Genomic DNA, 13015 nt, shown 5'->3' on the forward strand with positions numbered 1-13015 from the left:
AGTGTATAGCTCCATCTGGTTATCCAACTAATATTGTAGTACTTTCCAGTGTATTTTCTTTAATTTTACAAATCAAAAGTGTTTGTGTATTGCATGTGTGGCCCCAGACAATTCTTCTTTTTCCAATGTGGCCCAAAAGGTTGGACACCACTGCTTTAGACCGTCCCTAGTTGCTCTGCAGGGAAACCATCATACTTTTGAAAGACAGGGAAGCAATGTGCAGGGTTATTTTATGTTTTGTTTGCATTACCTGGCTAATCTAAAGGTGGCCATACACGGGCCGATAAAAGCTGCCGGCAGCTTATTGGCCCATGTGTGGGGGCCCCCGACGGGCTTCCCCGATCGAGATCTGGCCGAAAGTCGGCCAGATCTCGATCGGATGGGACTAAAAATCCCGACGGTTCGCGGCCGCATCATCCCCTTAAAAAAAAAATCTGCATTATTAACAGAGGAGAGTTTTTGTTATGTGCGTTGGCTCTGTGAGGCAGGTTTATTTATTGTATTCGGCCAGTTTGAGTCTGGAAAAATGTTCATGGACTACAGCTCTTGGATGAGCAACTTGCAGGCGTAGGGGGATCCTCAGGGAGCAGACGTGACAGAAATGGCACCTAGACACTAGAACAAACAGCCATAAAAGCAGAGGGTTGATTCTTAAAGGAGAGGAGAACTAAAGCTCAAGAAAGAATTACAATAAAAATGCTGCACATTATGTATTGGGGTTCTGTACTAGTTCAAGGCCACTACAGCCCATATATGACCTCATTTTCTTCTAATTTTTTATTTCAGACGACCCCTAGGATTAGCTTCTCAACAGCAGCCCAGAGCACACTGAGCATGTGCAGTGCCACTGACACTCAGATGGTCTACCAGTTTGGTGAGCCCCCATTGGACAACCTTGCTGACCTGAATCATTAATATTATAGGGTTGCTGAAACTCTGGCTGTTATAGTGGCTTCAGTACATTTTTAGCCATACAGATTTTTTGGGTTTTAGTTCCCCATTAAGCCCCAAAAGAAAATCATCATAATTTTTCTAAATCCATTGTTGGTCTGTATAGTGTCTCAGTTAGTGTCAGCTAGTAACGAAAGACACAAGGAACGGATGCAGCTGCACCAATATGTTTTTCTTTAGTTCCAGAACTGGTCGAGTGACAAGCAAGGATACATCTAGGTAGCAGTTGCTTCAAACCCCCCCCCCCCCAACATAGAATAGAAAAATAGAAACAAAAAATAATAATGTGCTATTTACGGTATACCTGTGGGAGCTGCCATATTGCAAAGTGCATTTCTATTTAGAGAAATTCATATAGAAGGGAGTTGCCATATGACTGCCATGCTTGGTTGAGGCACTCTTTTCATAATGCTAATGGTAATGGGATGCAAGCAAGGCAAGCAGTATGGATGGTACAATTTTTTGTTCATGAGTGGGAGTGGTCATACTTCATACATGATTTGGAGCTGCCATACATTGTCTCAAAGCAACCAGTTAAATCACTGCAGGCTCCAGTGATGACAGTGGCCTCTGGTGGCCAAAATTGTCATAAAAATCAATGACAGCAAGCTGAACACCTTCACAGTAATACAGAAACTGTGTTTGGCAAGTAAGGCAACACACAATGTTGTTATTTTTAATATATAATCAATGTAATGACACTGATAAGCCTCACTCACTAGCCAGAGTATCCCAGTAGCCTGCACTGGCCCCAGACGTCAACTTCAAAGGCATCACTAGAAATCATCAGCCTCTCCAATTGCAGCATGCTGGCCCCATAGCCAATTAGACAGTCGCGTTCCATTCCTCTGAGAAGGAGCCCATCGATCTTCGGTGGGTTGCCTGGTGCAACAGCTACTTCTATATTGTATGTAAATTTTATTCGTCTTCTTCTTTAGATCGTCTTCTTAGATCCACTAATGGCATTGTATTACTCGTGCAAGCATGGTGGCAACACTCTTGTTCAGCTTCTACTTCTCTATTGAAGTTAAAAATGCGGGGCCCCACCTTACTCCAATGATTGTATTGCATCCACAGTAATTTGTCATTTTAATACTTGAGATATCTTTCACTATAAACCATGGGAGTTGTACATTTGTGTGAATAGGTGGAGCAAGAATGTTCCTCCTCTTTTTATGCTGTGTTACACAAGTATGAAGGCTTGATAAAAGGCAGGTGTCCAAAATGTTGCCTAGACTTTGACACAAATAAACACAGTTTTTCACTATTTTAGAGTGCTGCAGCACAATTTCTTCTGCAATGGGAAACCAGGGCACTGTCTTACCTAAGTTCAATATCTTGCCCAAAATCTGCAGTACACATGACTCCACCTTACCCAATGGCAGTGGGAAAAGGGGTTTGCCTTTCCCAAGGGCATCAGAGGACCTCATCTTGCCTGAAGATAATGGTGGGCACGGTCTAATGCAAGGGCAATAGGGGCAGTACCTTCTCAAAGGCAATATGGCAGACTCCTTATTGTCCTTACCAAAGTCAACACAGGCATTACTTTATCCATGGCAAGCATGCTCCCAACCTAACTTACCCATAGGCAATGAGGCACTGTCTTACCAAAAAGCAACAGAGGAGCAAAGAGATGAGACACCCAAACCAAAGAATAACAAGTACACGCCTCAAAATCTACTGAACCACAGGGAATGGGGAGTTGTCCAAAGTACGCCCCCTTCCAGGGAAAATGGGGTGCTCACCTGTCAGGAAGGACCACCCAACCAAAGTCAATACTCAGAGGGAGTTTAGAGAACTCTGCCTAGAGGAAATTACAAACTTCTAAACCTACCTTGTTGCACTGCACCATGTGCTTCAGTTTCTGATAACACATCGGACCAAAATAATTATAGACTTCTAGAGATTCCCTGCAGGAAATGAAAAATCAGGGGTAAATACATTTAATGGGAAATGTAGTTGCTCCATATTTTAAATATACATGGCTATAACATGTGGTGTAGGGTATGGTTGAAGTGTTTTTTTGTGAAGTAAGTATGTTTAGGGTTTCTACTGCTAAGATTTGTATGGGCTGGAAACACGTAGAATAGGTACAGCTTGAGTAGCAAAATGCTTATAGTCTGCCACATCTGACTGATGTCACAATCTACAGGAACGCACCAATAGCAGGAAAACCTGAAGTTGGACAAAACATATACAAGAAACCCAAAACAAAGACACATAGCATGTTCTGCTGAAAAATCAAAGATTAATCTATGAGGATAACTGACTTTTGAAGGTCCTACATCTGTCACTACACTTGAACTGCTAATGAAGCCAGTGTCTATGTACTTAACCTTCTCCATAAAGCCAGTATCTTCACAAGGTTCCACTTAGATCTTTTACCCACAGGGCCAGGGGCTGCGTCAGACTTAATCCCCTCAGACTACTTTCAGTAAGAGAGTAAAGAATAATTTAATAGACTGTTACCCTGTGATACCAGATGCTACGTAGTCCTTTTCCAAGTAGCTGCAGCCATATCGAATTAGATCTTCTCACTCGTCCTTCACTTTACTGCCTCCGAAGGCTGGACATAGTGAAATCTACCGTCTAGGACCCCGGCTTTCCCTGCCAACAGTTCAATCAGCTTTCCAATCTGAGGAAAGGACTTATTATAAAAGCAGGCTACCTGAGCTAGCAGGGTAGTCATCAAGGGGCACACAGCTGTACAGGGTTCAGTCATTGCTGGGGCCCTCAAAACCAATATTTAACACTGTTCAATATGTCAAGATTTCCCAGATTTTACATTCATACTGGTTTCCTCACAGTTGGACTGGGTGTCTGAGGCAAGAGGGTGCCTATACTTTCTCCAGTTCATGCCGGACACCACAGCAACAGTGAATTATCACCCAACAAGGTGGCAGTAGTGCTATGCTGAGATAAATAGCAACAGGGGCACAAGCCACACTACTTTTGGTGATTTTACTACACTTCTACTAGTGCAGGATATACTTGAGATATGGAACAGGGTAGTGTGGGAGCCTACAAGAAAGTTCCCTGGGCCAGTCCATTTTTTATAAAAGATGTGTACCGGCTGGGTCGACAGGATTTGCCTCATGAGGAGGTGGGTGCCCAACATATTGGTATCCTCCCGCCATTGTTTAAAAGTTGTCATTTACATAAAAATTTTTAACAAATTTGCACTGAATCCCTCTTCCCTAAACACATGCTTGGTTTACAAGGATTCTTAAAACTAAATTTAAAGGTTACTGTCTGCATGAGCCCACCAAATCATTATGCTCAGTCATGTGCCAAACTTGATTTGGAACACATATTGCTGGCAGGTCACTGACCAAATAGATACTACAATCTGTCATGAAGGATCTTCAACTGCTTTGTGGAAGTCTTCCTGCTCTATAAGCTTGATAAAATCTCAAGCACAGCTAAGATTTCCCAAGGGGACCTACCAATAATAATCAGAAAGAATGTTGCTGATGCATTAGGGCTTAATATAACATTGGTAACCCCATACCCCGTGCCTTCCCTTTATATGCAGAAGAATGAGGTTGAGCTATGAACAAGGTATCCCATAATAATGGCTGATGGCTGGATACCACCAAACCTTTTAAAGCATGACAAATGAAAGTGCCTTGGATTAGAGATAAACGTTCTTACACTGTAAGGGGCTTTGGGTGGAGCTCTCACAGTCTCTGTTTTTATAAGCTACCATTAAATAAGCTAACGGTTTATTACTTCAAGCTGCACACCAGATTTAATGAAATGACTGAGCAACATTAGTTCTACTTAAATGGTGGCGACACTCTCAGGCACGGCAGGGAAACTCATAACTCATTATATTGTTTATAGAAGGACTACCAACCTCATAAATGCACTCTCCCTTTGCATAACATGTTCTGAGGATCAGTTGAGGACATAGATTATAATAATCATCTGAAGCCTGGGACACGACACTAATCAATACTAGGACAGGGATTGTCCAGTCTGGTGATGCCTTCTGTTCCTCATTGGAAGGTGTTGACCAGTAGTTGTGCACCATTTTTCCCCATCCCATTGGTCAATAAAATGTCAAAAAACAAGAACACAAAAGTTTATGAGATTATTGGTGTCAAACTGAACCTCATCGTCATACAGGGTAGCCATGAGGATTCATGATAATGTCTGGGCAGATGCCAGTTTCACAAAATGGCATATCCTCTTGAGGGACAATTGAACTGCAAACACCTGTTGAAGCAAAAAGATAATTTTATTTACTTGCTCAACTTTCCCATGGGTACGCATAAAGCAATTGTCTCTGGTTCTGAGAGTATGATTCAAATCCCTGCCATAAAGCAGTACAGGACTGCTGTTCTTTTGGCAAAAAGGAAGTGGTGGCAGTCTCTATAAAAAGTAATGTTTTGGTACACACGAGCAAAAAATCACTAGAATACTTTCAGAAAAAAAACCTAATATTGCAGTAAATATTTTGAAAAATTCTTTTCAAGTCCAAAGAATTTTTATTTTGACAAAAGTATCAATAAAGCAAGTTCAGAATGTACAATACTTACTGGAAGTTTTAAACAACTCCTTTTTTTTACAGGAAGAAGTCTGAAATGTTTAGAAATCAACTCAATGTGATTAAGGCAAAAAAAAAATTGTCATTTTAGGTTTTCCGATTTTTCAGACAAATGTTGAACTATTTGCAGCGATATTGAAGGAAAGTCCAACTTAATAACTTGACCTTGTGGCGGGGGAGAAGCAACTTTTAGATTCCAAGGTGACAAGCCATTAGGCTTTATGGGAAGAGAGAAGAATGCATCTGTCATGGCTATTTATCTTGAGCACTTGCTCACCAGGTTTGTAGGCCCCTTGGTTTATGACATTTCAGATGGGATGGTTGGAAATTCACAGGTGCAACTAGTGCTTAGGTTCCAAAAAAATGCTTTGTCTTAAGTATAGAATCAGTCCAAAAAACACATATATAAAAATATGAATGAGTAGGATAGAGGGTCAAAAGTTGCTCAGAACGATGAGCTTTGTAAAAGAATAAATAAATAAAATGGAAAACCTCCCACTGACTATTGGCATTGCATCTATAAAGACTACACAAACCTCCAATGCACAAATCATTTAATGACACTTTTCTAATGCCCTAACCCTCAACAATAATGCCTAAATTAAAGGGAAGGGATGTTAGAATAATAGAAACACTTTTCTAATGCCCTAACCCCAGTGCCCCAATCGGCTCCACTTGGACCCTAATGTACTTCACTGCTCAGCTAAGGAAAATTAGTTTCTTGTGCCCTACCCCCAGGAAGTGAGAAGTGCAAGTAAAATGATCTCCCCAGCCTATTTAAAAGAAATGTTCAATGTAGTTCAAATTCTTCTATCAATCCACAAACAAAAGCTTTTACAGCTATATATTTAGGTGCCACAATATGTCCTTTCTGTCTGAGCAACAAGTTTTTTCAGTACGTAAGAATCAAAGTTACAAGCTAGAATGTAAAGTGAAGGTAACTTTCTAATGCGTCAGCCCCCCCTAAGAACCCCCTTTTATGTGCCCAGCCGGTTCCCATAGCTGACAGCCACTGTGTTGTTTGTTTTGTGTGAAAGTAAATGATAAAAGATCCATGAAATCGATACAGAAAGGCAGAACAGCAGAAAGAAGTGAGGACTCTCCATCATAGCGGCTTCTACCCTCTGCTGACTCGTGCAACAATGGGCTCGACACATCCAAGTGCACATCTAACACAGCTGTGCATTTCATTAGATGAAGAGAACTAGTGACACAAGTAAATAATTAACTTATTCTGCTCCGCTGGCTCTGCCTAGAAGACCAGTCATAGCTGACAGATTTTAATACAAGTTAACACAAAGGGGGCATAAAGAGCTTAGGAGAAAGTTGGTTATAATTTTGGAACTAATGAATACTCCATGCTGCTAAATATAGAAATGATGATTTACATCTCTAAGCTTCTTGAAATTTGAATGCACATGAACCATATTTAAAAAATATATATATTCATTTTAATAAAATACAAATTCTCTAAAAAAAAATTATTTTAATAAAATGCAAACAAAATTAAAAAATAAAATCCAATTTCCCTAAAACATGATTTTAATAAAATGCAAATTCTGTAAAAAAAAAAAAAAGTTAATTTGAATAAAACACAAATTCCCCCCCAAAAAAATATTTTAATAAACTTCCTAAAAAAATTCAAGAATGAATATTAATTAAATGAAAAATTCCCTAAAAAATTTAAATTTGAACAAAATGCTAATGCCCTAACACTTTTTAAACTTTTTGTTAAAATGTAAAATATAAATTTTACTAAAATATCCTGAAAAAATATAGTAAAAATTGCATTTTTTTACAATTGAATTATCACAGTATTATACTGTTGATTGGCACCTTCCATTTTTTAAACCAGTAGGGGACTCAAATGAGCAATACATGATGAAAACAGATCAATGTGATTTTTAAACCTGCCTCTCCCCTTAATTAAAGAAAGATCATTTAAGCTATACAAGGTAAAAATCAATGGAATTTGCTTTCAGTGACCTGACTGGTAACACTAGAATTTTTATTCCCGGGTCTGGGTCTGCAATATACATTTACTGGCAACATGATAAAGGTAAAAGCCCTAGCAGACAAGTGGTTAAAAATGGCTGTATATGGGGCAATGAATTACACGATTTTTTTACATGTATTTTTTAAATATTTGAAAAAAAAAAACCGCCCCCAAAATACTAATTTCTGCTAAAATTTAAGGGTACCTGGCAATGTATTTAGGCTAACGACTCTGATACATGTAAGCTTTCTGATAATAATACTGTGGAGCAACTTCTAGTTACCCACTTACAGTCTCATTAAACAGTGCACTGAATTAGAGATAAGGGTAGAAGGTATGGGGGGGGGTGAGAGGCTACTTGAAACATCACTTTAGGGAGGGTGACCACACAATTCCCTTGCAATACCGCTTTCCCAGGAGTCCCTGAAAGGCTTCAAGTAATTAATTTGCATAGACTGAGAAGAATAAAGACTCTATTAATTGAAAACATCACCATTCCACAGCCCTATTATAAAACAATAACCACAGGAAATGCCCAAAATACACAGGGCAAGCAGTATGGCCAGCTGTACAATGTGTGCTTTGCTCACACTATTTAGAAACAGAGGTGGAGTTTTTATTCCATGCTGTAAACGTAGACCCAAGCCATTTCTTCTTAAGGAAGAGCTTCGAGGTCAGCAAGGTCACTCTGTGGCTCTGCTTGAGCTAAATATTTGTTTTGCCTTTAAATGAACATTTAATATGGGATTCATACGTGTAAATTTGCATAACAAAGTGGCCAGGTTAAAGGGGCGAACCCACCTCTTCTACTGGCTGTCTAATTATCCTGTCATTTTTTACAAGGGTCCATTTACAGAAACCAACATTTTTATGGACAAATGGAAGCCAGTACTGTTTGCAAAAACAAGCAATTAAGAAAGACTGGGCCTCTAAATAGTATTCATGGAAAACAGAAGGTTTTCCTACTTTGCATTCCTCTTGCACAGAAAGGGCAATATAAAGGGCCCATATACACCAGCATTTTTCTTTTTGGTATAAACTAAAAATAAAAAAATAAAAAGATGCCAAACTAAAATAAAGGATTCCTTTTTTTTTATTTCTCCTTAAACCCCCAAACAAATCAATTAGAAATAAACATTCAACATAGGACATAGATGATAAGTGTGTTGGCGAGAGTTAGATTCGTATTTAATACCAGTTCATAAAGTGATCCAATTGGCAATAGAATCGCATGAAAAAGTATGCAAAATTCAACATTTTAGAAGACGATTCTGAAATTTATGAAAACGAACTTACAAAAATAAAAAATTAGAACAGTCAGTTGTTGACAATTCTAACTTTACAAAACCATATGAATCATGTTATCGGGTTTAAAAAATCCAAACATTAAAATAACCGCCCCCCCCCAAATCTTCAAAAGAAAATAGGTTCCTAGTGGGGGTTCATTAGCTGTTTATATTACTTTGGTCCAGTTCACAACAATTCAAAATCTGAAATTGAAAACAAAATGATTTGTTTACTTGCTATTCATTCTATTTTGTTCAGCTAGCATACTCAACCAGTGAATTATAAACTCTTGAATTTGATGTGAAAATGTTATCAAGGACTGGCTTAAAAAATGTAAACTTATATGACATAGTCTACATTGGGCATGTGAACTCAACATAATAATACGAGCAATAAATCAGAAAGTTTACACTTATGAAACACCAAAAAATAATCCATTAGAAATATTTGGTTAGACTAAATAGAATTTTTGCAGATAATGTTTAAAAATTTTAGTATGGACCTTAAAGGAAAAGTAACAGCAAAAAAAAAAATGAAAGTGTTTGCTTCAGAAAGTCTACTATAATTTGTATAAAAAAAGCTTCTGTGTAGCCATTCAATCTCAAAAAACAGAAGGCAGAAGTTACATAGCAGATACGCTCTGTGAGATACAATGGGATTCTACAGAACCTTTCTGTTTAATGCTATATAATCTGTGCCTCTCTTCTTTTTTCTCTAAACTGAATGGCTGGCCCATGGCTATACAGAAGTTTGTTTATATAAATGATAGTTGTCTTTTTGAAGCAAACACATCAGTTTTAATCACTTTAAAAGAATTGTTTTTGATGTTACCTTTCCTTTTTTTTTCTTTCAGTTCTCTCAAGTCTGGACAAGGCCACTAATAAAAATTGCAGGATCTCCCATTTATATTATATATCCAACGTGCCTGTAATAAATGATAATACACAACCTTCATTTGTATAAAGATGCAGTTTCTATAAAATATTGTTTTACACCAGAGGTGGCCAACCTGCGACCCGAGGGCCGTATGTGGCCCAGGATGGATATGAATGCGGACAAGCTTGAAAAGCTCAGTTTTCCAAGGAAACGTCATAATAATATAATAATAAGTCTATTTAATATCCAGGTGTCCCATATTCCAGTGTATAGCTCCATCTGGTTATCCAACTGGTATTGTAATTCTTTCTGTGTATTTTATTTACTTTTACAAATCAAAAGTGTTTGTGTATTTCATGTGTGACCCCTACAATTTTTTTTTCAAATGTGGCTAGGGTTGCCACCTTTTCTGGAAAAAAATACTGGCCTTCCTACATATTTGTCTTTTTTCCCTATTAATAACATTGGGATCAACCAAAATTCTTACCGGTCAGGCCGGTAAAATACCGGCCAGGCGGCAACCCTAAATGTGGCCCACGGAAGCCAAAAGTTTGGACATCCCTGTCTTAAACTGTTTACTTTTTTGAAAGAACCAGATTCAACCCAGTATGAAAAATAATTACAAGGGGAAAATGTTAAATCATTTGCCAGAGAAAAAGCCAAGTGATGGTCTCCTTATGTAGAGGCCACATGTTTATGTTGGGGGGGGGGAGAGGCATTGGCCTAAAGAACTACAACAAGTTTCAAATGTTCGATGAGCAATGAGTTTCCTAAACACGGAGATTGCTTGTGGGTGGACACAGAAGTAAGAAGGGGCTGTGTTCCTTTGATGTACAGAAAAGCAATATATGACTGTTCTTTGAGAGCGATTCGTAGTCCGTCATGTGAAAAGGGATTAACACCTCCAACAAAGAGCAGCAGATCAGAGGGCTAAGCAGTGGTGCCGAGCCGTTTTGAAGAGTTGGATATTATTGTATTGTATGGTATTTGGGAGGAGCCGGCAACTACTATATCTTTTACATGTTTGTGAGATATGAACAATTAAGGCACCCGATGATTTTCTACAAATATGTACGTAAATAGGCAAGCAATGTCTTTGGGGGTGGGGGGTATTTCCTTAGCACAAACCCTTTGCTTACCTTAGAAAACCTTGTTACCATTATTTCTACATATTACAAGTTTTCTAAATATTCTTGAATTTGGAATTCCATTTTTGTAACAAGGTGTATGGCTCTAAATATGTTCACAAAAAATAAATAAATAAAAAAAGTCCCACTGAACACTAGAAGACATAGTTATGGATATTCCTTGGTTGCAATTTATAAACATAAGAAAAAAATATCCCAAAGCTGCAGCTAGAGGTGCAACATTCATTTAATTACCCAGTATATTTTAAGGGAAAGTTCACCCGGAGCTCCCCCCCAAAGTAAAGTTAAAATGCATTTAAGACTAAAAGAATCTGTATAGCAGAGAATTACTTAAACAGGGGGTCTCACTATTGGGAATATATTAGGTAAAACACACTTTATTTATTCAAAATTTAAAATACACATACATATTAAAAAAACTGGACATAGCAGCAATGTGTTAAGTGTAGTATCAATCCATTTGTTTCACTAAAGGTAAAATAACACATTTAATTGAGTACCCGGGTACTGTTAGGGATTCTAAAAAGATTCCCACAAATAATGCTAGTAGGTGATAAGTATTGTTCAATCAGAAATGTATACCCAATGCCCCAGTTGCCTTCCGGGTTAAGCAAAAATAAATCATTTCACAAAACTGAGAGCCTACAATGAAGTCAATGAAGGCAACCACCTGGCACTGCACAATCCTTTAGTCCTCAACTTAACATTGCTGCGAGTCCACCCGATGCGCATTTCCCCCATAGTTTTTTCAAAGCCCCCTTGGGGACAACATTTTTTTTTTGCCTATTATGCCAAAATGTACTCAGGTACAAAGCCTGAGAGTAAATTTGTACTTCATATTCATAGAAAACCAAAAATGTTTATAGAAACCCCATATGCATAAGAATTTTCAAATACAGGTATGGGACCTGTTCTCCAGAATGCTCAGGACCCTGGCTTTTCCCTGATAATGGATCTTTCATTAATTTGGATCTACTAGAAAATCATGTAAACATTAAGGGGCACATTTACAAAGCTCGAGTGAAGGATTCGAATTAAAAAAACTTCGAATTTCGAAGTGTTTTTTGGGCTACTTCGACCATCGAATGGGCTAATTCGACCTTCGACTACGACTACGACTACGAATCGAACGATTCAAACTAAAAATCGTTCGACTATTCGATCATTCGATAGTCGAAGTACTGTCTCTTTAAGAAAAACTTCGACCCCCTACTTCGGCAGCTAAAAGCTACCGAAGTCAATGTTAGCCTATGGGGAAGGTCCCCATAGGCTTGCCTGATATTTCTTCGATCGTTGGATTAAAATCCTTCGAATTGTTCGATTCGAAGGATTTAATCGATCGTTCGATCGCAGGATTTGCGCTAAATCGTTCAACTTTGATATTCGAAGTCAAACGATTTTAGTTCCTAGTCGAATATCGAGGGTTAATTAACCCTCGATATTCGACCCATAGTAAATGTGCCCCTAAATAAACCAAATAGGCTGGTTTGGCCTATTAGTTAATTATATCTTAGTTTGGATCAAGTACAAGCTACTGTTTTATTACTACAGAGAAAAAGGAAATCATTTTTAAGAATTTGGATTATTTGGATAAAATTGAGTCTATGGGAGATGGCCTTTCCGTAATTTGGAGCTTTCTGGATAACGGGTTTCCAAACAAAACAAACCTGGATACCACCTAAGTACATAATCACTCAAAAAAAATCACCCATAATCACCCCAAAAGTTAAATATGCCCTTTTGAAGAAAATTAGGGACGATTTGTACAATGCCAGTGACAACATCCCAAGTGCTATTTCCGGATGAACACATAATAAAGTTTACTCGAATAAACAACATGTTTCAATTAAAGATTCCAAAGACACTTATTTGTCACAAAAGTAGCTATTTTAATGACGCCGGCGCTCATTAAAGTCAATGGGTGTCTGTTTATTGTCGCAAATTTTTTTCGACGCCAGCGAATTTTCGTGCCAAATTCGCAAATTTATTCGCCAGTGGCAAGACGGGTAGATTCACCGTAAATTAGCCCATCACTATTGATTTGTACCCATTCATTATGGCCTTCAATAAATTTGAATATCCTTATAATTTACAGTAGGGGTACATTATCCCTTATAATACAGTACATGAGTGATACTCATTGCTGTGGGCACAGCCGTACAATGGAAACATTTATGAAAACAAAAAAAAGTTTACATTTGGGTT

The 13015-nt window shown here is 38.1% G+C and overlaps 1 pseudogene; it reads right to left on the reverse strand.

The window, feature by feature from the left end:
* Window positions 1-490: 490 nt before the first annotated feature.
* LOC108710192 overlaps window positions 491-13015 on the reverse strand; it is a 76814-nt pseudogene continuing 64289 nt past the window's right edge.

This window comes from Xenopus laevis, chromosome 3L (assembly GCF_017654675.1).
Source record: "Xenopus laevis strain J_2021 chromosome 3L, Xenopus_laevis_v10.1, whole genome shotgun sequence".
NCBI classification, from domain to species: Eukaryota; Metazoa; Chordata; class Amphibia; order Anura; family Pipidae; genus Xenopus; species Xenopus laevis.